At 50.0% G+C, this 24,966-nt stretch overlaps 1 long non-coding RNA gene across 1 annotated transcript; it reads right to left on the bottom strand.

The window, feature by feature from the left end:
- Window positions 1–1,442: 1,442 nt before the first annotated feature.
- On the bottom strand, window positions 1,443–24,070 carry LOC135174481 (uncharacterized). Its single transcript, XR_010301925.1, has 5 exons — window positions 23,998–24,070; window positions 18,936–19,360; window positions 10,980–11,102; window positions 2,154–2,338; window positions 1,443–2,002 (listed from the first exon to the last, which is right to left on the bottom strand). It is a non-coding gene; the product is annotated as an uncharacterized LOC135174481 (long non-coding RNA).
- Window positions 24,071–24,966: the final 896 nt, after the last annotated feature.

The following is a 24,966-nucleotide window of genomic DNA, read 5'->3' as shown; positions in this document are numbered from 1 at the left end:
TTACTGTTCCCTGCTGTCAGCAAGGTGTAGCTTGGGGATTTCAGAAGGTGAAGATGTAGCAAGTACAGATCACTGTGTTAAGATTCAACTGAACACACTCTACAAGCACCTTTCACCTGCACTTATCCTCCATCAGTGTGTTTGATCCCTTTTTATGCTCTCATCTTAGGCTTCCCAAATATCCCATGCCCTGAATCCCATCCTGTAGCCATGGCATGGCAAAACATGGTGCTTTTTTGTTTCTTTTAAACCATCTGCCTGAAAATGTTACCAGGTTGCCCTGACGCTTTAATTCCAAGGAGCAGTGCAAAACCATCTTCTAATGACCTTCTTCCTCCCCTCCTCATCTCTATGTTCTAGACCACTGTCACCCCTCCTTTTACTTACTCTTTAGCCAGGATGGCAATCCAATCTACCAGCCTTGGCCCCACCCCTGTGTAGAAGCTGTTTCATGTACTTGTATCTCCTCTGGACTTTACTTACTGCTGCTCTGTTACCTGGGTGACCAAACCCTACCCAGACACCAGGGCATTGGGCAGTGATGTATGGAACATGCAACCTTGTGTTCAGGAGCCAGTGCTGCAAATTAGCATCATCGTAGAACCAGAGAATCAACCAGGCTGGAAGAGACCTCCAAGATCATCCAGGCCAACCTAGCACCCAGCCCTGCCCAATCAACCAGACCATGGCACTAAGTGCCTCACCCAGCCTTTGCTTCAACACCTCCAGGGAGGGTTAGGGTTAGGGTGAGGAGCAGCTGAGGGAAATGGGTTTGTGCAGCCTGGAGAAGAGAAGGCCAAGGGGCAACCTCACTGCTCTCCACAAGTCCCTGAAAGGAGACTGGAGTGAGGTGGGGGCAATCTCATCTCCCTGATACCATGTGACAGACCAAGAAGAAATGGTCTGAAATTGTGCCAGAAGAAGTTCAGGCTGGATATTAGGAACAATTTCTTTACTGAAAGGGTGTCCAAGTTTTGGAACAGGCTGCCCAGGAAGGTGCAAGAGTCACCATCTCTGGAGACACTCAAGAAACCTGTGGACATGGCACTTTGGGACATGATTTCATTGACATGGTGGTCTTAAGCTGAGGGTTTGACTTGGTGATCCTGCAGGTCTTTTCCAAAGCAAACAATTGTGTAAGTCTGTACCTACAGAAGACAGACACAAGGGAATGGCACCACCTCATTGCTTGCAGAGTCTCATGTATGGGTCTGAACTGCAGCACCACTCAAGAGAAAGGATTTCATAGTCACTCCTCTTTCATTTTGTGATTTTCTGCACTAAAAAAGTCACCTTAAGACAGGAGATAGGTTACTTTGTGATCTGGCTTAACTAGTTCACCTATCATTTATCTTGGACTACTCATCAGCTTGTGCTTGAAACAGTTCCAGTCTGTTCCCCATTAAACCAGAACCGAGGTAATGTTCATCTTGTGCTCACCTCACAAGCCTGAGTAGTTAACAGACTTATTTCATCCTTCTAGTAAGGGCTCCCTGATGTTCATTTGCTCTCTACCTGCACACATGCATTGATATCTAAGCCATACAAAGGCTGAGGTTGAAAGGAGCAGATGATAGATTCATCATAGCACATCTGAGCTGGCAACAAGTAAATGAATGTTATGGTTTAATGAGCTTGCAGTTTCATTGCAAACAAGCACAGCTGAGCTGGCTTAGCTCTTGGCTAAGAATTGCCACTTTTGGGGAGGTTTTATTACACAGGCACAGGTTTATTGAAAATGAAGTCAAAATGGAGACTTGCAAAGTTAAGAGTGATTAAGATAAGCAGTAAGTGAAAGGAAACACAGAGTCACAGAACAGCTAAGCCAGGAAATAACTGCTAGAAGAAACATAATTCAGACATGATTTTAAACCAGACAGAAACTCCTGAGGCAGCAGCCAATAAATCAAAGGGGCTACAAGTTCAAAAGCCAACTCTGTCTATATGATTCAAAGACTTCATCCTGTCCAGTATCAGCAGCACACAGTATTTATGCAATCACCTGGCCAAAGGGTTAAGGCAATAAATAGTGACAAGCTTGCACAGCCAATAGAGTGAGAAATACAGCCTCAGCTTTGCCCTTCCACACGTGCCTGTGAGTCTCACCAACGGCAGGCAGGGCCAGAGGCTTGCATCTGCTGCCAAAAGCTTACCTGCAGCCACTCATTATCCAAAAGCCTTTTGAATCCTTTTCCCTCGTTGCTATGCAGGTCTCCACCTCAGCAGGCATAACTGGACACAGCCACTTCCTTAGGCAGCCCAGAGAGCTGCTGCTGGCACTTATGGGGCAGCGATATTTGGTGACAATTGGGTTTGGCATGGGAAGGAGGTTGGTACCCTGAAACACATCAGAAATGGTTCTGCACTGGACCAGCCACAGAAGGATGTTCAGCACACAGCTGAGAGTCAGGGCCTTAGATGCCCAACATCTCCTTTCTTCGCCGTGTAAGCGCTGCACAGGTGTAGAGAATCACAGAGTGACAGAACCGCTGCACTCAGCAGAGACCTGTGAGATCCAACTGCTGCCCACACCTCACAGCTGCACCACTACTGCTAAGCTCCTACCACTAGGCCATGGCACTCAGCACCACATCCATGCATCTGCTAAGTACCTCTAGGGATGGTGAACTCACCTTCTCCCTGGGCAGCCTACTCTGGTGCTAGAGAAGCCTTTCTGTGAAGAAATGTCTCCTAATGGCCACTCTGAATGTCCAATGGTAGTTTTCTCAGCACAGAGCATCCAAGAACTCATGGATGGCTGAACCACTGCAAACCTCAGCTGTGACATGATGGGCACCTATGTGGTTATGAGGGCCAAAGGGCTCATAGCCTGTGCATTAGAGCTGCCTGCAGCCTCATGGCAGTTGCACTGATTAAGGAGCATTCTGTCACCAGTGAGAACAAACCAAAAGAGGAAGCTGCTTCACTTCTAAAACCAGATAAGGAGAACTATTTCTTTGTCCCAGTTGTTTGTTGATGATGTCAGTGAAATACAACTGCTGAAAGATTTTATCTTCTCCATAGTTCCCAAGTTGATACTTTCATAGAATCAACCAGGTGGGAAGAGACCTCCAACCTCATCCAATCCAACCTAGCACCCAGCCCTAGCCAGGCAACCAGACCATGGCACTAAGTGTCTCATCCAAGCTTTTCTTCAACACCTCCAGGCACAGCAACTCCACCACCTCCCTGGGCAGCCCATGCCAATGCCAATCACTCTCTCTGCCAACAACTTCCTCCTAGCATCCAGCCTAGACCTCCCCTGGCACAATTGACACTGTGTCCCCTTCTTCTGCTGCTGCTTGCCTGGCAGCAGAGCCCAAACCCCACCTGGCTACAGCCTCCCTTCAGGTAGTTGTAGACAGCAATGAGGTCAGCCCTGAGCCTCCTCTTCTCCAGGCCAAACACCCCCAGCTCCCTCAGCCTCTCCTCACAGGGCTGTGCTCCAGGCCCCTCACCAGCTTTGTGTCCTTCTCTGGACACCTTCCAGTACCTCAACATCTCTCCTGAATTGCAGAGCCCAGAACTGGACACAGCACTCAAGGTGTGGCCTGAGCAGTGCTGAGCACAGGGGCAGAATAACCTCCCTTGTCCTGCTGGCCACACTGCTCCTGATGCAGGCCAGGATGCCATTGGCTCTCTTGGCCACCTGGGCACACTGCTGGCTCATGTTCAGCTACTCTCCACCAGTACCCTCAGGCCCCTTCTTCCTTTAGGAGGTTCCATAACTACAGACTGTGATTTTTTTTCACCAGGGTTGCATCAGGGTAGCAGAAACAAAATGGTATTTCTGTCTGCCAAGAAGCAACCCCTCAGCCCTTTCAGATACAACATGTGACCATTTCAGGATCTTGGTGGTCCTTTCCAAGCACAGTGACTCATAGTGATGAGATGTTGTGGTGAGGGATTTGGTTTGGTCAAGGGCTTGTCCCAGTGAAACTAAGGACTGCACTCGATGGGCTTGAGGGTCTTTTCCAATCTAAGCCATTCTGTGATGCTGTGACTCACCTCAGCTAAGGCTACTGTACCATTAGCACACTTTGTCTGAAGCTGCAGATGCTGACAGCAGGATCCTGAGAGGCAACAGTGCCCAACAGAGCAACTCCTTAAAATTAGACTAACTTTGGCAAAGAAAAAATTCTAATCCAATTCTCAGGACTAGAGCCAAGCTTTAGGACAGACATCATCTTGCTGCATAGGGTGGGAAAAGAACATTCATAATAAACTCTGCCTTCCAAGAGCTGCTAAGAGAAATGTTTGTGACAGGAAACTTCAGGATGAAGTAATAAATTAAAATGAACCTAGAAGGGCAGGAGAGGAAATAAACCACCCCCAAGTAGAGTAGGGGCAAAGTCTATGCCTAAAGAAGCAAACACTCATTATAGATTCTTTAAAGATGTTCCTTTGGAAGAAAGACAACCCTGTGAGAGGTCAGAGAAGCCAAGAAACATACTCCCTGCCCAAAAAAAGCCTGGATTTGTATAAAGGGCTTTGGTATGGTCTCCAGAAGAGACCACTGGAATCATTTAGTCTCATCACCTGTCTAAAAAGAGTCAATTTCACCACTCACTTGTGCATACAAACTACAGGTTGCTGTTGGACATAGACTCTCTCTAGAGAGAAAGCAATGCCTACCTTGAAGACTCTGGGTGAGGGAAAGCCAACCACGCTCCCTAGGTAAGCTGCAGCTGGTATTGTTCTCATGTCATGTACCCAGACCTCAGCAAAACCTCTGACACCATCTGCCACACAAGCTCCTGGCAAAGCTGGCAGCTCATGGCTGGGACAGATTCACTCTGGTATGGGTCAAGAACTGGCTGGAGGGCTGGGCTCAGAAAGCAGTGGTGAATAGTGCCACATCCAGTTGGCAGCTGTCACCAGTGGTGTGCCCCAAGGATCAATCCTGGGCCCAGTTCTCTTCAATATCTTTATTGATGATCTGGATGAGGAGATTGAGTCCAGAATCAGTAAGTTTGCAGATGACACCAAGCTAGGAGCAGGTGTCAAGCTAGGTCCCTGCAGAGGGACCACACAGGCTGGATGGGTGGGCAGAGGCCAATGGGATGAGATTGAACAAGGCCAAGTGCAGGGCTCTGCACTTTGGCCACAACAACCCCAAGCAGTGCTATAGGCTGGGGACAGAGTGGCTGAGAGCAGCCAGGCAGAAAGGGACCTGGGGGTACTGATAGAGAGTAGCTGAAGATGAGGCAGCAGTGTGCCCAGGTGGCCAAGAGAGCCAATGGCATCCTGGCCTGCATCAGGAACAGTGTGGCCAGTGGGACAAGGGAGGTTATTCTTCCCCTGTACTCAGCACTGGTCAGGCCACACCTTGAGTGCTTTATCTAGTTCTGGGCTCCTCAATCCAAGAGAGATGTTGAGATACTGGAATGTGTGCCAAAGAAGGGCACAAAGCTGGTGAGGGGCCTGGAGCACAGCCCTGTGAGGAGAGGCTGAGGGAGCTGGGGGTGTTTGGCCTGCAGAAGAGGAGGCTCAGGGCTGACCTCATTGCTGTCTTCAACTACCTGAAGGGAGGCTGTAGCCAGGTGGGGTTGGTCTCTTCTGCCAGGCAAGCAGCAACAGAACAAGGGGACACAGTCTCAAGTTGTGGTAGGGGAGATCTAGGCTGGATGTTAGGAGGAAGTTGTGGGCAGAGAGAGTGATTGGCACTGGCATGGGCTGCCCAGGGAGGTGGTGGAGTTGCTGTGCCTGGAGGTGTTGAAGCAAAGCCTGCATGAGGCACTTAGTGCCATGGTTTGGTTGATTGGACAGGGCTGGGTGCTAGGTTGGACTGAACGATCTGAGGTCTCTGCCAACCTTGTTGATGCTACAATTCTCTGATTCACTGATACAAAGCTCTGTCTTCTGCTAGCCCATTTGTCTGGTTTTGCCTTTCAGCATCCCAGGTCACCATGCAGCACCAGCTAACCACCCTCTGTTGTCAGAACTCATACCCCATGCCTAGGGAGGTTACATGTAGTCTGAGACTTAATTATTTTCACTATTCACTTCAGCTGACCTTTATAGTTTGAGCTTGCCAAATGTCTGCTCAATCTGGCAGGTCTTTTCAGAGTGTGCATTTTAAAACAGAACAACATGTTCCACCCACAGCACCATAAACACTTGCACAAAGACAATACCACCTTGCTGCTTCTAAATGCCATGTCTTGTGTGCAAGGAACTCACCTGCTCAGTTCTGCTTTTTGTGTTCAGCTAAGACCCTGTGACCTCTTTCATTGTGTTCCAAACAGTTCCCCAGTATGACAAAATAAATTACTTTTTCTTGTAGATGTATGGCTGAAGATAGCATCTTAGGCTTCACACAGCATTCACACATGCACAGTGGTTTAGAGCATACAGGATCAAAGGAGTAAAACCCAAAGGAAGAGGGATTGCCATTGGAATAAGCTGTCCAGGAAGGTGGTGGAGTTGCTGTCCCTGGAGGTTCCCAAAAAGAGTGGATGAGACACTTAGTGCCAGGGTCTGGTTGATAGGACAGGGCTGGGTGCTAGGTTGGACTGGATGATCTTGGAGGTCTCTTCCAACCTGGTTGATTCTGTGGTTCATGATTCAAAGAAATGTAGGCTCTCCATTTTCAGACTGCAAAAAAAGAACTTGAAATCTCAAAAGGAACACCTGAGATCCTTGACCACTGGACAGACACAAATGACCCCATGCTAGTGCCTGCCCTGTGGCAGCACCCAAGAGTGTGGCTTCTGCAGATCCCAGAGTTTTGATCCAGAGCCCAGAAGCATTTCCCAAAAGGTTCAGTTATTCCAAAACACTACACAATGATCAAAGTTGTGAATCTAAGCTCCAGCAATTGGAGAAGTCAGCAGAAAGGTGCTAGGTGAGAGCACTGCACTCCAGTGACTGCTTACAGGCTGACATCTGTTTGCTAGGTAGATGTACCAGAAGGTAGGTTGAATGCTAAGGCTGCTTGCTCTGCTCTGTCATCCACACGTTCCAGATGGATGTCCTGCACAGATCTCCTCCTCTTTCACCAACCCTGTGCTGTCTGGACATGATCTCTACGCTGATGCACCACTCTACAAGTGCTGTGTTGAGTGCCCTTTCCCCACAAGCAGCTGGTGTCACCTGTAACCATGCAACCAGAACACAGAATCATTGAATCAACCAGGCTGAAAGAGATCTGCTTGGGGTTGTTGTGGCCAAAGTGTAGAACTCTGCACTTGGCCTTGTTCAGTCTCATCCCACTGGCCTCTGCCCACCCATGCAGCCTGGCCAGGTCCCTCTGCAGGGCTCTCCTACCCTCCAACAGCTCCACACCTGCTCCTAGCTCTGTGTCACCTGCAAACTCACTGCTGCTGGACTCAATCCCCTCACCCAGATCATCACTAAAGATATTGAACAGGACTGGGCCCAGCAGCAATACTTGGGGCACACCACCAGTGACAGCTGCCAACTGGGTGTGCCACCATCTGCCATCACTCTCTGAGCCCAGCCCTCCAGCAAGTTTTTGACCCATTCCAGAGTGAATCTGTCCAAGCCACGAGCTGCCAACTTTGTCAGGAGCTTGCCATGGCAGAGGGTGTCAAAGGCTCTGCTGAAGTATAGGTCGACTACATCCACAGCCTGCCCCACATTCACCACATGACTTCCACTTCCCTTGGCCCAAGGAAGGACTTCATTGCATTTTCCTGCTTCCTCTTTCCTGAAGTCAGCAGTTAACATTGCATGTTCCCAACCATCCAGGTGAGAGGTGGTTTTGCACACTCCCCACACTCACTGCTGCAGCACTTCCAGCCGAGTCCCTCAGTCTGTGTTTCTATAACCACAACAGGGTAAGGCAGGAATGGCCACCAGAGAAAGGACAATTTCAGCTGCCCAGGAGTAACTCAGCAAAGGACCCTCTGTGTGCTGAGCCCAGGGGTCAGACTGCTGCACATCAGCCTTAAACCACACCCAAATCTTATATTGCACTGCCTGAAATCTATGATAGGAATCATAGAATCAGCCAAGCTGGAAGAGACCTCCAAGCTCAGCCAGTCCAACCTAGCACCCAGGCCTGGCCACTCAACTCGACCACGGCACTGAGTGCCTCAGCCAGGCTTGAACACCTCCAGGCACAGCGACTCCATCACCTCCCTGGGCAGCCCATTCCAGTGCCAATCACTCTCTCTGAGAAGAATTTCCTCCTAACATCCAGCCTAGACTTCCCCCAGCACAACTTGAGACTGTGTCCTCTTGTTCTGTTGTTGGGATTTCCTCTCTTTTATTTGCTTAATTAAATGTTAATAACCTTTCTGAACTTGATTCCCTTTTGCTCATGACCCAGATGTGAATGGAAACTGGAAACATATTTGTTTTAAATCACATTCCAATGTCTCATGCACAATGCCAGCATTAACACTAAATCCAGAGTCATTAGGGCTAAGATCACACAGGATAAATATAACTCTGGGTTACATGGATAAGATTTGGCACAGGCATTTGGTAACTCTGTTTTAGGCAAAATTACTCACATCAAAGCTGCTGAATAAATTCCAGCAGTTGTATTATTTCCTGACTGACTAAAAACAGATTTGGTAACAGCATCATAGAATCAACCAGGTTGGAAGAGACCTCCAAGCTCATCCAGTCCAACCTAGCACCCAGCCCTGTCCAACCAACCAGCCCATGGCACTGGGTGCCTCATCAAGTCCCCTCTGGAACACCTCTAGGGATGGTGACTCCATCTGCTAGTTTGAAGCAGGCTGGGATGTTTTGGTAAGAAAAAGCAGCTAATTGGCTGTGAAAGGAGAACATTGGTGATGTCTGCTGCCCTCAGAGTCTGGCTGCAGAAGAATGCAAACATTAGATAACTCTCTTGCCATTCTGCCTTCCCTTTCTGGCTGGCTCCGGACTCAGCTGCAGCTCCCTAACCTCACTGCCACTGACCTTGCTCCTTAACCTCTTGGCTGAAGCTCTTTTCTTCCTTAAGGCTGGGGTAAGGTTGAGAGGGGCAGGGGGAAGGTGCAGGGGTGGCTGAGAGCCCCTCCTGGGGACTCAGGTTTCTGGGAGGGAGTTGTGTTTCTGTATCACATTTCCCTTGTCTGTTTCTGTCTAGAACTGTATCTGCTGTAAATAGCTGCTTGTGCATTGTGCTGCTGGAAATAAAAGCTTCATTCATGTTCCCAGAGCACGACTGAGTCAGCTGGGGAGTTCATAAAGTGTGGGGGGGCAGAGAACAGCCAAACCACCACACTGCACCACCTCCCTGGGCAGCCCATGCCAATGCCAATCACTCTCTGGCAACAACTTCCTCCTAACATCCAGCCTAGACCTCCCCTGGCATAGCTTGAGACTGTGTCCCCTTGTTCTGTTGGTGGTTGCCTGAGAGAAGAGACCAACCCCACCTGGCTGCAACCTCCCTTCAGGTAGTTGTAGACAGCAATGAGGTCTGCCCTGAGCCTCCTCTGCTGCAGGCTGCACACCCCCAGCTCCCTCAGCCTCTCCTCATAGGCTTTGTGTTCCAGGCCCCCCACCAGCTTTGTGCCCTTCTCTGGACACCTTCCAGCACCTCAACATCTCTCTTGGATTGAGGGGCCCAGAACTGGACACAGCACTCAAGGTGTGGCCTGAGCAGTGCTGAGCACAGGGGCAGAATAACCTCCCTTGTCCTGCTGGCCACACTGCTCCTGATGCAGGCCAGGATGCCATTGGCTCTCTTGGCCACCTGGGCACACTGCTGCCTCAGCTTCAGCTACTCTCTATCAGTACCCCCAGGTCCCTTTCTTCCTGGCTGCTCTCAGCCACTCTGTCCCCAGCCTGTGGTGCTGCTTGGGGTTGTTGTGGCCAAGGTGCAGAACCCTGCACTTGGCCTTGTTCAGTCTCATCCCATTGGCCTCTGCCCACCCATCCAGCCTGGCCAGGTCCCTCTGCAGGGCTCTCCTACCCTCCAACAGCTCCACAGCTGCTCCTAGCTTGGTGTCATCTGCAAACTGACTGATGCTGGACTCAATCCCCTCATCCAGGTCATCAATAAAGATACTGAACAGGACTGGGCCCAGCACTGAGCCTTGGGGCACACCACCAGTGCCAGCTGCCAACTGCATGTGGCACCATTCACCACCACTCTCTGGGCTCTGCCATCCAGCCAGCTCTTGACCCAGCACAGAGTGAATCTGTCCATGCCATGAGCTGCCAGCTTGGCCAGGAGCCTGTGGTGGCAGACAGTGTCAAAGGCTGTGCTGAAGTCCAGGCAGACTCCATCCACAGCCTGCCCCACATGCACCAGGCAGGAACCTGCTCACAAAAGCAGATCAGTAATATTGAAACCGACTCAGCCCAGAATATACTCTCCACAAACCAAAGCACATTCCTCTAATCTTCCTCCAAGCTAGAGCAAACAAAAGGGCACCAATTTTGGCTATCAGCCAACAGTAAAAGGTAATAATTAGCTGCACAAGAGCCCACAGTCAGCAAAATAGCTTCACTCTAACTCCCAGAGCTAATTACCAATCAATCAAATTTAATTTGCCCCACCATGAAGCACCATAGAAGTGTCTGGGTTGGCAAAGCCTCTAAAATCCTCAAGTTCAACCATTAACCTAAGACCACCATGGCCACTAAACCATGCCCCAAGTGTTTAGATTGCCTTGGGTTTACTCAGTACAAGTTTCCTATGTCACAGATGTGATGAACTTCCCTCACCTCAGGAATTCTAAGGCTCCTTCCTCCAGCCTTGCTGCTAAGATTGGGATATGACAACAGGACCTGCACTTCACTGACCTTAGCTGGAAGCAAAGAATGAACACTCTGAGCCCCCTGGCATGCTGGCATGCTGTCTAGCAGCACATGCAAAAAAAGGGTAATGAAATCACTGAGCTGTTTCTGAAAGAATTAGAAGCTAAATATTGTTTGCAGAAACCACATGGGAAACAGTTTATGGGATGGATAAAGTCAATCCAATGGAAACTTTCTGAGCAGAGAAGACAGACAAAACAGGTCACAGAAATTACTGGCCAAGGACTGCTTACCAGTTGGAATCACCACAGCAGGGAAGGAGCAGCAAGGACAGCAGTTGCTGCTCCTGGAGATCAAGCACAGACAGCTTGGAATGCTTTAGCTAAGAGCTGGCATCTATTAGAGTGTGTGAGACTCTAAAACAGAAAGGAAAAAGCTGAGTTGTTAATCCCCATTGCCACAAACATTTACATGCTCCACCCTAATGAAAGGACCTAATTAGATTGCTCTGATAAATGCAGATCTCTTCAAACCAGCTGTAAGCAAATCCATGGGCATAGATGGTTTTCAAGGAGACTTGGCAAGTGGGAAGCAGGTGGCAACCTGCTAAGGCTTCCCTTTCTCCTGTAAGGCAGGCACTGTGACAGCTCAGAGAGTTTTGTGTTTCAGGTTTGGTAACCTCAGAGAAGATTTCTAACTGCAATCATTTGAGCAAAGCTTTCACAGAGAATGAATCAGTACCTGGCAAGCTACAAGGACACTACAGATTTGGTTTAAACAGTTGTGGGTTTTTAATGGAAGTTCTGTCAGGTAACTGAAAGACATTTTAGCTCTGTGGGGAAAATGCCATGGAAAATAGAGCTGCCTGGCTACTCTTCTCGATGCTGCCATGGAAAGCTGCTTCTGCCCTTCCAAAAGGCATAGCTAGTAAAACATATGTTCATAGAGTCATAGAATCAGATAGGCTGGAAGAGACCTCCAAGCTCATCCAGTCCAATCTAGCACCCAGCCCTATCCAATCAACCAGACCATGGCACTAAGTGCCTCATCCAGGCTTTGCTTCAACACCTCCAGGCACAGCAACTCCAGCACCTCCCTGGGCAGCCCATCCCAGTGCCAATCACTCTCTGTCTTTGGATGTTGTTTCTTACTTCCAGATTGCTCTGCTGTAGCATAGGCTTATTCACAACAGCTGCTCCTTGCTGTATTTATGGTAAATGCAAAGAATGAACTGAGTGCTGTGTCCAGGTCTGGGCTCCTCAATCCAAGAGAGATGTTGAGGCACTGGATCATGTGCAGAGAAGGGCAACGAAGCTGGTGAGAGGCCTGAAACACAGCCCTGTGAGGAGAGGCTGAGGGAGCTGGGGGTGTGCAGCCTGCAGAAGAGGAGGCTCAGGGCTGACCTCATTGCTGTCTACAACTACCTGAAGGGAGGCTGTAGCCAGGTGGGGGTTGGACTCTCCTCCCAGGCAATGACCAATGGAACAAGGGGACACAGTCTCAAGTTGTGCCAGGGCAGGTCTAGGCTGGATGCCAGGAGGAAGTTCTTCCCAGAGAGAGTGATTGGCATTGGCATGGGCTGCCCAGGGAGGTGGTGGAGTCACCATCCCTGGGGGTGTTCAAGCAAAGCCTGGCTGGGGCACTCAGTGCCATGGTCTGGTTGATTGGCCAGGGCTGGTGCTGGGTTGCTCCCAGGCTGTGCAGGAGCAGGACAGACAGGAGCTCACACCAGTGTGACACACAGAAGGTCAATCCCTTTAGTGAAGCTGGGAGTGATGCTTACAGTGTGGATTTGGTACAGGGGCCTGTACTTTTGCTAGGCTCCAGCATCAGCTATTCCCAGGCCTGACCTGCCTGCCCTCCTTCAAGGCCCCCTCACACAGCTCAGCTTACAGAGAGGAGCCACTTCCTCAGCTTCTACCCAAGGCCACTTCCCTGCAGCTGTGCCTCTTATCAGAGTGACCTAACACTACCCTGCCTACTCTCCTCATTTTCAGACTGCAGTTCTGCTCAAACCCCAACAGGCTGGGGATAGGTTGGACTGGATGAACCTGGAGGTCTCTTCCAACCTGGCTGATTCTATGAGTGCATTAATTTGGCTTTCATAATGAAACACTTCACAAGCATGTTTTCCTTTGGCTGAGTGAGGAAGCAGCCAAGTGTCTGCTAAATGCCAGTTTGAGTGTTAAAGGTAGGCACAGACCCACAGTCTGTGGAGAAACAAACACAAAGCAAAAGCAATTGATGAGGAACAAGACACAGAATCATGGATGGGTTAGGTTGGAAGGGACCTCCAAAGGCTGCCCAGTCCAATCTCTCTGCAGTCAGCAGGGACATCCTCCACTAGATCAGGCTGCTCACAGCCTTGTTGAGCCTGACCTTGAATAACTCCAGGGACAGGACCCCAACTACCTCCCTGGGTAACCTGCTCAAGTGTTCCAGAACCCTCATGGTAAAGAATCTGTTTCTAACACCCAATCTAAGCCTACTCTAACCCCAAACCATTGCCCCTCACCCTGTCACTGCAGGCCTTTGTACACAGTCCCTGTGAAGCCTTCCTATCACCCCACTTCAGGTCCTGGAAAGCCAATATCAGGTCTCCACAGCTACTTCTCTTCTCTAGGCTGACCAACCACAACTCCCTCAACCTGTTCCCACAGAGGAGGTGCTCCAGCCCTTTGATCATCCTCATGGCCCTCCTCTGGACTTGCTCCAGTAGTTCTATGTCCTTGAGGGCTCCAGAGCTGGACACAGTGCTCCAAGTGAAGGCTTACTAGAGAAGAAATGCCCATAAAATAGGAAACAAGAAGCTTTTGCATAGCTTAGGCTGAATGAGCATTTCCTTGCCTGGAAATGACAGCTAAGAGGCCATTTCACCTTCCATCTTTAACAAACCAGCCAGGAAAGAAAGCTGTAGCCACTGTGAACCATCAGAGCACCTCTGGGAATGCCTCAACTCATCTAGGGTGCTGTGAGAGGACTTCAGCTGAGCTGCTTAGGAGCCAGAATTAAGAGCACAGTCTGTCTAAGCAACACAGAGCACAGATGACAAGAGCTAGAAGCTAATTAGTCAGAGGTTTAAGCCCTGATGCTGCTGTCAATGCACTCGAGGGCCAGCACCAGGAGCAGATGGCTCCATTTAGCAATCCACACCTCCACACCCCTACACCACCCCTAGCTGCAGCTGTTGAGTTTTGAAGTGGATTGGGGAAAGCATCCTTGAGATTCCAATCCCAGAGCTCACTTTGGTTCCAGACCCATGGCAGCTCTGAAAAGACTTGATTTTTGGCCACAGCTTTACCCATGCTGCCATTCCTGTACTTACACCTCAGAGGAAAACCATCTCCCCAAGGCCCAGAGAGCACACTCTGCTTGCCTCCATCTCCACAGAGCTGAGCCACAGCAGGATGTTTGTTCTCTCTCACTGGGCAAAAGCTAAAGGAAGAACAAAGTAAGGACTGAGACATTCCCACTGCTTCGCTGCAAGGAATTCACAGCAACACTCTCATTGTCAAAACAGCTTCAAAAGCCAAAGCCTGTGTTTGCAGCTCACATTTTGCCTTGAGAACCCAGCTCTGCTGAGAGAAGCAGAGCTTGCTCCTGCCTTGTCAAGCTCCTGCAGCTCTTCTCTTCATGGGCTAGCAAATGTGCCCCCTTAGTGCAGAGAGAGACCTGCATCCCTGTGATCCTCCTGCAGGCTCTTTTGTTAACCCTGCAGAGGGACCTTGGCAGGCTGGAGGAGTGGGCCAGGGGCAATGGGATGAGATTGAACAAGGCCAAGTGCAGGGCTCTACACTTTGGCCACAACAGCCCCAAGCAGCAGTGCTACAGGATGGGGATAGAGTGGCTGAGAGCAGCCAGGAAGAAAGGGACCTGGGGGTGCTGGTAGAGAGTAGCTGAAGCTGAGCCAGCAGTGTGCCCAGGTGGCCAAGAGAGCCAATGGCATCCTGGGCTGCATCAGAAAGGCTGTGGCCAGTAGGACAAGGGAGGTTATTCTGCCCCTGTACTCAGCACTGCTCAGGCCACACCTTGAGTCCTGTGTCCAGTTCTGGGCTCCTCAATTCAAGAGAGATGTTGAGGTACTGGAAGGTGTCCAGAGAAGGGCAACAAAGCTGGTGAGAGGCTGCCCAGGGAGGTGGTGGAGTTGCTGTCCCTGGAGGTGCTCCCAAAAAGAGTGGATGAGGCACTTAGTGCCATGCTCCAGTTGATTAGACAGGGCTGGGTGCTAGGTTGGACTGGATGATCTCGGAGGTCTCTTCCAACCTGGTTGATTCTGTGATTCTATGATATAGGTGTGATGAAGAACAAAGGGAAAATCACCACAGCAGCCTAAAAAGGTGACTGTTTCAGAAGATCAGTTGTATTTAAATGGCTCCAGAACAATGCACTCATGTAAGAACTAAACTGTGACAGCAGCAGCCTGGTGACCTGACTTTGTGTGTGCCACTGCAATTAAGCTGTGTGATACCAGCCCTGAAGTACTCAACACTTCAAAGTGGTTCTGAGGAAAGCCTACAGCATCCCTAAGTGAACAATGATGCTTGTTACAATCAAAGGTAACTGTGAAGGTGATGTGGTGTCATCCTGATTCAACAACTGGTTTTCAGACTGTCAGCAAGTTTCATTAAGAGAGAGTTTTATCTTCTCAAAATGAAAAGAGCACTACAGGGAATTATCACTGCTCTTACCGAGGCTTCTATCAGTGTTTGGGATGGTTTACAGCAGTCAGCCCTCATCTAAAACAATGACAATCTTGTAGGCTGATCTGCTTTCAGCCAAAAGTGAAGCAGCTAAAAACACCCCCAGTAAATACTAACTAATCTAACTAATCTGTGGGTTTTAGAATCAGTCAGGGTTGGAAGAGACCACAAGGATCATCTAGTTCCAAGCCCCCTGCCCTGGCCAGGGGCACCCTACCTTACATCAGGCTGCACACAGCCTCATCCAGCCTGGCCTTAAACACCTCCAGCCATGGAGCCTCAACCACTCCCTGGGCAACCCATTGCAGCCTCTCACCACTCTCATGATGAACAACTTCCTCTTCACATCCAGTCTGAACCTACCCACCTCCAGCTTTGCTCCACTCCCCCTAGTCCTGTCACTACATGATAGCCTCAAAAGTCCCTCCTCAGCTTTTTTTGTAGGCCCCCTTCAGATACTGAAAGGCCACAGTAAGGTCACCTCAGACTCTCCTCTTCTGCAGACTGAAGGGCCCCAACTCCTTCAGTCTGTCCTCATAGGAGAGGTGCTCCAGCCCCCTGAGCATCCTCGCCTAGCACATTCCCCCTAGTGCACAGCAGCATAACCAGCCAGACTTTCTGAATGCATTGCAAGTGCTACAACAGACTTGATTTCAGCTCCTACTGCAAAGAAGTACAGATGGTGGCAGCTCTTTAGGAAAGGTCATGGCATTTGCCACACAGCACAGCTGTGGTGGTTGCCCACAATCAGCACTGAAACCGCTGCTGAAGAGCACCAACATCACTCTCCAGCCTGGGTAAACTCTACTGCAATACAGGTCACGGCAGTGCACTCAGAAGATGAGCTCTGGTCAAGAAGTGATGTCAGCAAGAGAACAAAAGTAGAAGGTGACACAGTCTCAGGTTGTGCCAGGGGAGGTGATTGGCACTGGAATGGGCTGCCCAGGAAGGTGGTGGAGGCACCGTCCCTGGCGTGGTCAGGAAAAGCCTGGATGAGGCACTTGGTGCCATGGTCTGGTTGACTGGACAGAGCTGGGGGATAGGTTGGACTGGGAGAGCTCTTCCAACCTGGCTGATTCTATGATGATTCTAATTCTGCCTTTCAATTGAGATGTAAACTTTTTCTTCCTCCATCCTTCCTAGTGGTAGGACTAGGGGCAATGGTTTGAAACCAGAGCAGAAGAGACTTAGGTGGGACATGAGGAAGAAGTTCTTCACAATCAGAATGGTGAAACAGTGAAATAGGCTGCCCAGGGAAGTGGTTCAGGCCCCATCCCTGGAGACATTCAAGATCAGATTTGATGTGGTTCTGGGGAGCCTAATCCAGTTTAGGGTGTTCCTGCTCACTACAAGGGGGCTGGACAAGATGATCTCTGAGGGTCCCTTCCAAGCCAGTGTAACCTGTGAATGTGACCAGAGGAGGAAGTGTTCCTGCTTGCTAGCAGACACATCAGGTAGAATTACACTGAGCAAGTGAAAAGGGCAACAAAACAAAATATGGGTTTGGTCATTGCCAACTGAAAAGTCATTCAGCCCAAACAGTGACTAACTGCAGCTGAGAAGGAGCAAATAACCAAAGCTAGAGCCAAAAAACAGCAGGTTTGCCTCAGCTTTGTCTTTTGTCCCTTACACTTTCTGGCATGGAGCTCAGGACACAGATGCTGCAAAGAGCTCAAGAACAGAGTTGGCATTGCACACTGTGGAACCAGTGCAAACAGCTGAGGAGCCACCCTGAACTGGGTGGAAGGGGCAAAACCCCACAAGACAGTGAGAGCTGGTTCCTGTGATCCAAGCCAACACCAAGTATTACAGGTAACACACACAGCAGTTCCCAGCTTCTGATGTGTTCCTACCAGTGCACTTCACCTCTGACAGAGGTGAATTAACATCCAGCACCTGCCTTTAGAAAGCTGCCAACCTCAGCACAGGTAACTTTCCTTCAGGCTTCTCTGTTTAGCAGGTGAACTGACACAGGAGCTGGCAGCCCAGCCAGCAAGTGAGCTGCATGTAAATGCCCCAACTGGAGGAAAGGTCCTGCAGGGTTTGATTTACCCTTTACATTTACACTCCAGTCTAAAAGTGGCTGTGAAATAACTCCTAAAGGATGCAATTGAGAGAGAACCAAGACAAAACCACACTGTGCAACAGGACACACTCTCAGCACAGAAGAAAGGCCTTTAAAAATGTCACTGTGATGTTAGCTGGCAGGTGAGCACAAGAACCTTCTGACCAATCAATGAGAAGGTTTGTGACAAAATAAATCCTGCAGTGCACAAGGTTGTGTTCATTTCTCAGGGATGAATTTATGCTGAGCAAAAGGAGCACACAACAAAACTCCTCTTCTTGCAGAACAGTCTTAGGGGTTTAGTTTCTTTTGTACCTATGTACAAATTCATTGAGACATCATCACTGGCTCCAAGGAAAAGGATGCAGAGTAAGGACAACTGCAGAACTCCTGCAGAACCAATCTTTCTCACAGGGATGTGTTGCATTTGGTTTTTCACCTTGCTTGGACTGTGTTCAGTGTAAGGCAAATCAGATTTGGGTTTGCAAGCTCAAGAATGACAGGGACTGGCTGGAGAGGGGACAGAAAAGGGCTACAGAACCAGTGAGGGGAATGGAACATCTGCCTCATGAGGAAAGGCTGAGAGAATTTGGGTGCTTTAGTCTGGAAAAAAGCAGACTGGGGGAGGAGTTTCATAACTGCTTATAAACACTTAAAGGGTGGGTGCCAGGAGGATGGTACCAGTCTGCTTTCACTGGTGCCCAGTGACAGGACAAGGGCCAAGAGGCAGAAACTAGAACATATGTGTGCTCCTCTTCTGAACATCAGGATGATCTTTAACTTAAGGCTGACAGAGCTGTGAGGAGGCTCCATCTCTGGAGACATTACAGTCCTGCTGTGTGACCTTCTCTAGCTGAACCTGCCTTGACACGGGAGCTGGACTTGATCTCCAGAGATCATTTCCAACCCCTGTCATTCTGTTACAATGTGGCCTACAGATCGAGGGAGGTGATTCTCTCCCTCTGCTCTGATCTGCTGAGACCCCACCTGGAGTACTGCATCCAATTCTGGAGCCCTCATTACAAGAAGGATGTGGATGTGCTGGAGCACGCCCAGAGAAGAGTCATGAGGATGCTCAGAGGGCTGAAGCAGCTCTGCTGTAAGGACAGACTGAAAGAGTTGGGGCTGTTCAGGCTGGAGAAGAGAAGGCTATGAGGTGACCTTATTGTGACCTTCCAGGATCTGAAGGGGCCTACAAAAAGTCTGTGGAGGGACTTTTTAGGCTGTCAGGGAGTGACAGGACTAGGGGGAATGGAGCAGAGCTGGAGATGGGTAAGTTCAGACTGGATGTGCAGGGGAAGTTGTTCAGCATTAGAGTGGTGAGAGGCTGGAATGGGTTGCCCAGGGAGGTGGTTGAGGGCCCACGGCTGGAGGTGGTTAAGGCCAGGCTGATGTAGGGTAGGGTGTCCCTGGGCATGGCAGGGGGCTTGGAACTAGATGATCCTTGTGGTCTCTTCCAACCCTGACTGATTCTATGTACCTACCTCAAAGAGAAAAGCCTGGCAGCACTGCTCACTGCATTCCTTCTTAGCACTGCTGCTGGTCTTGTCTTGCTGCAGCAGCTTGCACACATCTCACTGCATGCACTGCTGCCTGCACATCCCAAAGAGCTCTAAGAAAGATGTTAAGGTTGCTGTGAACAAAATACAAGTGGGAGCACACAGATTCAGGCACCTGAAGAAACAGCAGAACCATGATTACAAGAAAACTTCTCTGTGGATAATGAAGAACTTCCCTCTCAGGAGCACAGCTGAGGAGATCACTGGTCTGTTCAGATCAGACAAGCTGCACTCTGGGCAGAGCACAGCACTCCTGACCTTCCAGTGGAGGATGCTGAGGATGGCAGCAAAGCCAGCACAGGATGGCACACACACCATTCCTTCTCCAGTACACAAGAGACAGGGGTTTCCTGTAAGGAACAGAAGATTGAAGGAGAGGGAGGCAAGCAAAATGCTGAGGCAAAGCACCACCCTCTGCCAACTGCCGGCTCAGGAACAATGTCAAAGTCTGGTTTAAGCAGTGCAGAAGCAGCCCAGAAACAAGACCAGGACTTGACCTCCAGCTTTAAGCATATCTTAGGAAGAAATTCTTTACACAGAGGGTGGTGAGGCACTGGAACAGGTTTCCCAGGGAGGCTGTGGATGCTCCCTCCCTGGAAGCATACGAGGCCAGGTTGCATGAGGTCTTGAAGCAACCTGATCTAGCAGGAGGTGTCCCTGCCCTTGGCAGAGCAGGTAGGAACCAGATGCTCTTTAAGGTCCCTTCCAACTAAAACTGTTCTAGGATTCTGTGATCCATTCCACCCTGTGTTAGACACAAACAGCCCCACAGAGAGCCCCTGGGCAGACATCCAAACGCTTGTGAGTGCTAGGGAAATGTATGGGAATGAGAGTGACTGAGAATGGATGTTAGCCACGGATGCTGCCTTCAGCAGTGCGCTGCAGGTCACCACCTGTTGCCAAGGGACACCACATGGACTCCAGATGACTCCATGTGAATCCCACCAGAGACCTTTATTGCTCGTTCTGACGTCATATCTATAGACTTGAGCACAGAGCACACATCTACACATTAGCATCACCTAGGCAAGCACAACCCAGTCTTTGACACACAACACCTTGTTTTGCTCATTAACCAGGTGTCCACTATCTCTCCTCTCCCGTGGGAGGCATCCTGAAGCCACAGGAGCCAAGGTGGAAATGCTCCTCAACATCTCCAAAGCCACTATCTCCACCACCTCCCTGGTCAGCCTGTTCCAATGCCTGACCACTCTTGCAGGAAAGACTTTTCCTTATCTCCAAGCTAAACCTCCCCAGCACAATTGCAGGCCACTTCCTCTTGTTCTATCACCTGGTACTGGGGAGAAGAGACTGAGCCCCTTCTAATTGCAATCTCCTTTCAGGGATGTAGTTGTAGAAAGCAATGAAGTCTCCACTCAGCCTCCTCTTCTCAACACCAAACAAGCTGCTCCTCACAAGTCCTGTTCTCTAAGTAGCAAGCAGATCCTAAGACTTGTTCTGTTAGTAGTAAGCAGGCTCACTCCTCTGACTAACTAGTACTGAGCAGTGTCAGCAACTAGCCAAGGCCCAAGAGACCACAGTGTCATATTTCAGCCTCTATTTCCACACGACTAAGACTGCAGGCTGGTGTAATGCTTGTTTCAGTCCTTTGGCTCACAGGAAGGCAGGAAAGCAGAACAAAGCAATGTCTTTCAGTCTACATCTCTGTCCTCACAAAACCACTGAGAGGGTAACAGCAAAAGGCAGCTCTGCTGTCATTAGACAACCTCTGCAGCTCTTCATGAGGCTGCACAGAAAGCTTTAGCCAGGATAATCATTCAAGTCAACCATGAAAGAGGTCATAAATAGCAGGCACTGACAATGTTGCCGACCAGCAGAGGTTACAGAGAAGCTTGGATAACTGAAGTGCTCTGGAGAGAAGAGGACACAACTCTTGGCTTACTCACAAAGGGAAGAGTCCAGCTGATACTGTGCTTTGGTTTTTCAAACAGACCTGAATCACAGAATGATAGAGGTTGGAAGGGACCTCTGGAGATCATCTAGGCCAACTCCCTTGTCAGAGCAGGTTCAACCAGAGCAGATTGCACAGGATGGTATCCAGGTGACCTCTGATTGAATCCAGGCAAGGAGATTTTGCATCCTCTTGGGCAGCCTGTTCCAGAGCAATACCACCCTCAAACTAAAGAAGTTCCTCCTTGTGTTGAGACGTAACATCATCTGTTCATGTTTATGCCCATTACCTCTTGTCCTGCTGCTGGGCACCACCAAATCCTTTTGTAAGAACAGATAAAAAGAATCCCCAAACACAGAAAAGGTAGAACAAAGCAAAGCTTTTCCATGGAATCATGCCAGCCCTTTCTTTGGGAAGTTCCAGCTCAAGAGGAATTAAAGCTCCCATAAAGCCTAACGGCGCTCCCTCAGATCTACTGACTGCTACAGGATCTACAGGAGATAGATTTATCTGCCCTCATTTCTCTTTTCTCCAGTTTTTAAGGTCCAATATACATTAAACCATCTCAGGAATAAACCTGTCACCTCTAGGATCTCACTTGACACAGTTTTTTCACAGGCTCACAGGATGTTAGGGCTTGGAAGGGACACAAGGAGCTCATCGAGTCCAACCCCCCTGCCAGAGCAGGACAATCCTGTCTAACACAGAGCACAGAGGAGCACATCCAGACAGGCCTTGAAAGGCTCAAGAGAAGGAGACTCCATGACCTCTCTAGGAAGCCTATGCCAGTGCTCTGTGGTCCCTTCCTTCTTGTTCCAGGCTGCAGTTCTGTGCTGCCTTTCCCATTTAACTTGCTTCCCTACAGGCCAGCTTAAAGCATAGCTGCTTAAATACAGGCAGCTTCAGAAGCAACCTTGGAAGCAGTTCAGAAGCAATCTTTCTGCTGCAACATTTTGCTAGCAATTGAAGATTTCAAACCTTCTCCCTATTCTGGATATATATGGTGCATCACCATTCTTGTTCAGACTGCACTGTGGGGTCAGAAGAATCCCTTATGTGCCCCATTTAGTGCATCCAAATCACAGGAGGTGGAGGACTCAGCAAGCAGGAACTGAACTGAATTTGGGAATACTCAGAGCAGATGTGCTTCAGCTGCTGATTAGGTTGAGTCCTAGAAGCCACAGCAGTGGTAGCCCAAGGTATGCCTCCAAAACATTACACATCTTGGAACCTCATCACAAACTGCTTTACTCTACAAACAGATCTACTTCTTCAGCATCCTACTGCATGCTAGCATGGGGACAGCCAGACAATCCCCACTCTGTTTTCTGGCTTGCAAGTCATTCTCCTTTCATACTCTTGCCACTTTGAAAGAGAAGGAGGCTATTCAAAGGCTGTCCTCATTTCCTTTTTGCCTGACAGAGACAGGCAATATCTCATCTACTCCTGGATACTACATTATGGGCTATGAAATATTAGATTTTATTCTTTTCCTCACCAGGAAAATACTCCTGCAGAGCATTTGGAAAGAGAAATAAGGCTGCTTTCCTCTCACTAAAATAATTCATAGCAATGGAGCACCAGTCACAGAATCAACCAGGTTGGAAGAGACCTCCAAGCTCAGCCAGTCCAACCTAGCACCCAGCCCTGGCCAATCAACCAGACCACGGCACTAAGTGCCTCATCCAGGCTTTGCTTCAACACCTCTAGGAACGACGACTCCATCACCTCCCTGGGCAGCCCATTCCAATGCCAATCACTCTCTCTGGGAAGAGCTTCTTCCTAACATCCAGCCTAGACCTGCCCCAACACAACTGGAAACTGTGTCCCCTTGTTCTGCTGCTGGTTGCCTGGAAGAAGAGACCAACCCCACCTGGCTACAGCCTCCCTTCAGGTAGTTGTAAACAGCAATGAGCTCTGCCCTGAGTCTCCTCTTCTCCAGGCTGCACACCCCCAGTTCTAACAGCCCAGTTTGGGTGCACACCAGGACATAGGCAAAGTGTCCAAACCTCAAGGTTCCAAGCAGTGACTGACTCTCAAAGAAACATGCATCAAGAGGAGTAAGACCTTGACAAGCTCTACAGAAGACAGCTCATAAAATCTGTGACATGTGAAATGCTTTCAGTATTTATCCCTTAACATGGCAAAAATGCCACAGCCAACAGAAATTGTAAATGAAATAGCAGCTACAGCAACCATGTGAAGCTCATCTGTAACCTCTCTGCTCTTGAGTCACCTCATTATAATTGTGTGAAATTGTGTTCAACAGGAGAAGCCTTTCAAGAAGGGAAGGACAAACATTAGGTTTGCCTTCAGAAAGAAGGCAGCCAAGAAAGGATCGGTCCCTTTGGCCAACTCTCCCCCTAGGGCAATTGGGGCACAGAGGAGCAAGAGTTCCCTTTTGTATCCCTGCTCCACGCCGTTTAGCAGCCATCAAAGAGCAGTTGCCAAAGAATCCTTCAGAAGAGGCCAAGCACAGGAGGCAACATCCTCCTAATGGCTGGAGACAATCAGACAGTGAATCACCGAGCTGCCTGCAGCCAGCTGAAGAAAGCCTCCTCAAGAGCCCTTGGCCGCCCTGCGGGACAGCAAACGCTGCTGCTCTGCAGGACCCACGCTGCTGGGCAGCTTCCTTCAACAGCCTGCTCCTGGGACAGAGGCAGAGCAGCAGAGAATGGGCTGGGTCGGAAGGGACCTTCAGGATCAGCCAGTTCCAGCCTCTTGCCATGGGCAGCGACACCTCCCACCGGCACAGCTCGCTCAGACCTTGAGCCCCTCCAGGCAGGAGGCAGCCACAACCTCCCCTGGCAACCTGTGCCAGCCTCTGCCCACCCTCACTGCCAAGGATTCCTTCCTCACCTCCACTCTCACTCTCCCCTCTGCCAGCTCAGAGCCACTGTCCCTCATCCTGGCGCTCCCAGCCCTTGTCACAGGTCCCTCCCCAGCTCCTCTGGAGCCCTTCAGGCACTGCAAGGCTGCTCTAAGGTCTCCCTGGAGCCTTCCCTTCTGCAGGCTGCACAGCCCCAGCTCCCCCAGCCTGGCCCCGCAGGGGAGGCTCTGCAGCCCTCCCCTCACCCTGGTGGCCTCCTCTGGACCCTCTCAGCAGTTCCAGCTCCTCCCTGGGCCGGGCACAGCAGCACTGGAGGCAGTGCTGCAGGTGGAGCCAGGTAGATACTCACAGAGCAGCCGTGGGGTGGCAGGGAGAGGAGCCAAAAAAGGGCCCGGGCTCAGCACTGCTCTCATCTGCTGCTGCCAGGAGAGTGCCAGCCCTGAGCCCTGAGCCTCGCTCGGTGCCAGTCCCCTGCAGCCTCTGCCTTGGCTCCCCTCCCTTTCCTGTCTCCTGGTAAGAGACTGAAGGCAGCAGAGGCAGCTGGGGGAGCTCAGCCCTTGCACCAAACCGTTTCCCCAGCCCCGGTAATTAAGGGCGGGTTACGCTAATGAGGGAGCCTGAGGCCGTGGGGTCTCCCTGGGGCCAGAGCCGTCAGCAGCCGCTGAGTGCCGCAGCTGCCATTCAGGCCTGCTGTGAGGGCAGCCACGGCCGCGGCTGGCACCGTGCGGGGCCCCGAGCCGCTCAGCACGCCCCGGGCCCTGGGCTGGGCTCTCTCGGCCGCACGGCGCTGGGGCCGCAGGCTCTGCCTGTAATAGGTGATTGTAATTGTTTAATAAAGAAACATTTTAATAGAATTGTAATAGGTAATTGTAATTATTCAATAAAGAAACATTTGAATAGAATGTTAAGCATGCTTAGCTGCAAACGGCAGTGTATATACAGCTGCTGCAAATCAGGAGATGTGCCTAACCGAGAGGTCATGCTAGAGATGGTAATGTGCAAAGAATAAGCTAGCTAATTGCTGAGTATTTCAAAGACTAAAACTTTAGGTGCATCCTTAATTTTGAGCTAAGAGAGAACAGGCCACATGTGGGCTCGGACATTAATCAGTCATGTTCCAAGGACTAAGCTTTAATTTTGAGAAGTGGGATTCGGGACATTAACCAGCCAAAGGAAGTCCATATTTGGAGACGGGTGAACCAGAGGACACCTGA

Source organism: Pogoniulus pusillus, unplaced genomic scaffold, assembly GCF_015220805.1.
Source record: "Pogoniulus pusillus isolate bPogPus1 unplaced genomic scaffold, bPogPus1.pri scaffold_66_arrow_ctg1, whole genome shotgun sequence".
Classification (NCBI taxonomy): Eukaryota; Metazoa; Chordata; class Aves; order Piciformes; family Lybiidae; genus Pogoniulus; species Pogoniulus pusillus.
This window is presented reverse-complemented; position numbering and strand designations above follow the sequence as displayed.